Genomic DNA, 4,111 nt, shown 5'->3' on the forward strand with positions numbered 1-4,111 from the left:
TTTTGCGGAACCGGGGATTGAACTCAGGCCCTTGTGCTCGTGAAGCAAGTGCTTATTCCATTGAGCCATCTCTCTGGCCCCCTTGTGTTGATTTTATGTCCTGCTATTTTGCTGACTTTATCACTTGTAAGAGACTTCTGGTGGAATCTAGGGTTTCTAGATGTAAAATCCTGACGTCTGGACAGAAAGATAATTTGACTTCCTTTTCTATTTCTAATCACTTTATATTTTCATCTAGGAATCAAAGGTCACCAGTTGCTTTCTGTTACCATTTATTTTGTCATTTTTCATGACCAGAAGAATCCATTTTTTGTGATTGTTATCTTTTTTATGTAGTTGGTACAGGGTCTCACTATGCAGCTTGGACTCATAGTGATCCTCCTATTTTCAGCCTCCCCAGCACTGGGATTACAGGCATGTGCCACCATGCCCAGTCTCAGTGGCCAGTCAGCATGCCTGGGGGTGGGTGGAGCCAGTGTGGCATTTGGTGCCCAGGATTGAATCCCCATCCTTGTCCTTGCCTAAACAGGCACTTAGTCCACTGAGCTATCTTGCTGGCCCTGTTATTATTTTTTTTTTTTTAATTTCATTTTATTTTGAAAAGCAAGAACAAAAATCAGAAACAAAGAAAGAAACAGGAGGGCAACATGCAACAATACATACATTACAGATTTTCAAACCAAGAATAGCTGATTAACAGTGCTTGACATATTATCTATTTTATTGTCAAATCTGTTGTTCAGATTAGGAGATATAGTTATGTAAGATTAGACATATGGTTGGATATTATCACTTATTTTCAAGAAACCTTAAATTTTTGTTCTTGCATCTTTTTTTTTTTACTTTTTTTTTCAAAATTTTATTTATAAACAGATAGCAATGAGACAGTTTCAAATCAAATCCTGTTTTTTTTTGACAACATTTTTTTAAAAATACAGACCAGTTGTTTTATAGAATTAGTCTTTTATTTAATTTATGTATGTATGTGTGTATGTATGTATGTATGTATGTATTTATTTGTGGTACCTGGGAGATCAAACTTGGGACCTTGAGCTTGCTGGGCAAGCATTTTTACTGCTGAGATATCTCCTAGGCTTACAGAACAAGTCTTAATCCTGATTTATTTTTACCTATTTATTTTAATTCTTGGATTCAATTTAGTCATTTACGGTCTTTCACACTGCCGTATATCAACAGGTATGTGAATTATTTTCTCCCCATTATAATTGATGTTAAATTTGCTTAGTTTAGTAAGATAGTATGAACAAGACTTGAACACTGTATAATATCTTTTATTTTTGTAATCATATGTGTGGCAATAAGTTACCTGTGTATATATACTGTCTTGCTAAAAACTTTTACCAAATAGATTTATCACCCAGTGATGCTCAGCTTGGTTGTAAATGAAAATGTAAATTTATAAACATAAAAATTGATACTACACATATATAAACCTAATAAAATACATATAAATTCATGCAAATGGATGGAATTATGTGGACCTAAATCTTTAAAGTGAAAGGTAACCTTTTCAAATTTCAATATTTTTCTTACACATACCACCCAATACATTTTATTTACTAATTTTCCTTTCAAGTTCTTAATTTTAAACACGTATTTTTAAAGTAGTACTCTTAGTGGCTTTTGTGAATTGCTAATTTAGGTTTGTCACACAAGAGAAAAGTTAATATAATTCTTTAGTTTTAATACTTTCAGCAAATCTGAAGTTCATTAAAAACTCCTATTAGACAATTATGGAGACTTCTGCAAAAGTCTCTTTTTCCTCTTTATTATTTTTTTTATAATGTTAAAAGCAGCTTTGCACTCTCTGTATCTTAGCTTCTGAAATTTTTGTGTTGTAACAAACAGAAATGACTGAGCTCAAAAAATTTAAAATCTAAAATCTGAGGGTTGGATTTCTATGTATAAAGCACACAGGTATAGCCCATACCCAACACAAATCTCCCTCTCTCCCTCATTCTCCTTCCCTCTCTCCCTCTAATTTCAGTACCCATCTCACCCTGTCTGATCTGTAGCTTTCCTCAAAATTTTATGAGCTTTGTTTACATGAAGCATATAAAAAGATGTAACCTAAACAATGAAGTATTCTCTTTTTTAAATTTTATTTTATTTTTATTAATTTTATTGAGAAACATAGAAATGAGACAGTTTCAAAACCAATTAATAGGACCGTTTCAATAATTAATACATTGGATATTGTCTTCATAGTGGTTATTCATAGTACAAGATGCAGACATGGTATCTTGTCCAAAAACTTAGTACAAATTTTTCTTCTCATTGAATTAAGAGAAAGTAGCTGTATATCTATCCTATTTTGTACATACAGATACAAAATGATCCTGCATTTATATCCCCTTTTTTTGTTTAGTTTTGTCAGACTTGGGCATTCCATTGCCATGAATATATTGTAGGTGCGTGAGTTCAGCGAAATAATCCAATATAGTCCCGTAGTCCATAATAGTAGTGGATTATCTATAGGATTGGCAATGTCAGAAGTTGTTGACTTGAGCCTTTTACAGATCAACATATAAATATGGCTTAACCTTTTATTCCTAGTGTTTATACTTTTCTGCTGGATGGTTGAGACCAAGATAAAGCAAGACCTATATAACAAAAAATGTAACTTTTGTACCTGACAAGGTCAGTCAAATCCCCTCAGGATTTACCCTGAAACCCTGTACCACAGTTTGGAGATCCTTTGTCAGTGTCAGCCATGTGGATGAATCACAGCCATTGCTTGACCAATTTGCTCTCCATGAAAGCTTGAGGGAATGTTTTCTCTCCATGTGACTCTCCTTAGGCACAGTCTACATTGTCGCTCACTTTCCTCTGTGGTCCCATAATCTCCTTTATCAGAAAATTACAACGAAGTATTCTCCATGTGTCAGTAATTTGAATAATCTGTTAACTCTAAAGATGCTGTTAGCTGATTTTTTCCCTAGTTTTGGGAAAAAGTCTTTATTTAGCATGGTTACTGCTCTCATAGTGCCCTTCAGCTTTCTACTTCCTTGGTAGTGACTCCCACGTGCTAGCAGAATGGACTGTGGCTTTTGTAGTGGATACCTAAATATCAAATATTTAGTTGTTAATATTTGATATCCTTTCCAAAACAATGATTAGGAAAAAACACATTTATATTTTACTACCAAAGGTATAAAAACTAGATACACACATACAACATGAATTAAAAATTAAAAGTAATTCAGGGGTTGCCTATTTTACTTTGCAAATTTGAATAAGTGTTGTAAAACAATTTAGGTACTGATCGTTATGAATGATTAGAAATTAGATAACACTGTGGTTTAAACAAGTGTGAAGAAACTTTGTCTAATCAAGATTATTCAATGCTTAGATTTACATTCTTTTTTTTCCCTCCACTTCCTCGGGTCTCTAGTCACTTCTTGGAGTGAAGCATGCTTCCTTTCTTATACTAAACATAAAGACCACCTGTTGGGTCTCAATAACTAGGAAGCCAGTGACTTAGTGTGGTGTCTATGTTAGAGTTGGCTTGAAGCTCAGCTATCAAAGGTCGCTGCGCAACTTCTGGTGTTTTGCTACTAGATTGACCTTGGAAGCCTCTAGTCACTGTTATCAGCTCTCTCTCCTGGGCTAACAAGCGATGCTTCTAGTCTAGAAGCTGCTCTAGATAGTCAAGAGAAGAGCATAGAATTTCTAAGGACTAAAGCACCAACTTTTATTTCAGAGGGGACCAGTCCCAAGTATTCCTCTTTGGATTCTATACACTGTTCACCCGAGGGCATTATTTTATCAATACAAAAAAGGAGTTTTTTGAGTTGCATGGTTGTACCCCACTGACTCTTGGTGGAGACAGAGGATGAGGAGTGGGGAGATTTGCCATGGGAGTGTCTACAGTCTATGTACCAATGGCAGCACAAAAATTTTTACCATTATCTCCCCCCTGCTAGCCTGAAATGTCAGCCCTGTGGGAAGCTGATAGGTGTTCCTGCTATCAGCTGAAGCAGCACCTCTGCATCCAGACCTTTCAGGGTACTTTATTCACTATATATTCGATGTAAACTGTTGGATTTGACAAGGAGGAGTTGTTGAAGGCAGATTACTGGGAAGGGGC

Source organism: Octodon degus, unplaced genomic scaffold (assembly GCF_000260255.1).
Source record: "Octodon degus isolate 3935 unplaced genomic scaffold, OctDeg1.0 scaffold00012, whole genome shotgun sequence".
NCBI classification, from domain to species: Eukaryota; Metazoa; Chordata; class Mammalia; order Rodentia; family Octodontidae; genus Octodon; species Octodon degus.